This window comes from Petaurus breviceps, unplaced genomic scaffold, assembly GCF_028583685.1.
Source record: "Petaurus breviceps papuanus isolate PSGF00001 unplaced genomic scaffold, PetGlider_PUasm1.0 551, whole genome shotgun sequence".
In the NCBI taxonomy this organism is placed as follows: domain Eukaryota; kingdom Metazoa; phylum Chordata; class Mammalia; order Diprotodontia; family Petauridae; genus Petaurus; species Petaurus breviceps.
The window spans coordinates 35,186,145-35,186,473 of NW_027186372.1; the positions used below are offsets into that span (position 1 = coordinate 35,186,145).

Genomic DNA, 329 nt, shown 5'->3' on the forward strand with positions numbered 1-329 from the left:
CACACACACACACACACACACACACACACACACACACACACACACACCAATCCTAGCTCCCCACCACAGGGGCCTGACTCAGGCCCAGCTGTGGGGAAGGCAGAGAAATGAGAAGTAGGGAGAAAAAGCTGTCAGAGGCAGCTTCCAGAAGAGGTCACTGAATGCCAGCCACCACCACATAAACACTAGCCCATTTAGAATATCTCCAGTCTAAAAAACTATATTCTTTCCTCTTAAGTCTATAAAACCAGGACCCCTCCATTCCTATAAAGGTATCAGAAAGGAGAAAGGTTCCTCTCCCCTCCTTCCCCCTCCCCTCCCTTCCTCCC

The 329-nt window shown here is 50.2% G+C and overlaps 1 protein-coding gene across 1 annotated transcript in view; it reads left to right on the top strand.

Moving 5' to 3' along the window:
- CSF1R (colony stimulating factor 1 receptor) overlaps positions 1-329 on the top strand; it is a 50,082-nt gene that overhangs the window by 42,618 nt on the left and 7,135 nt on the right. The window lies entirely within an intron of this gene.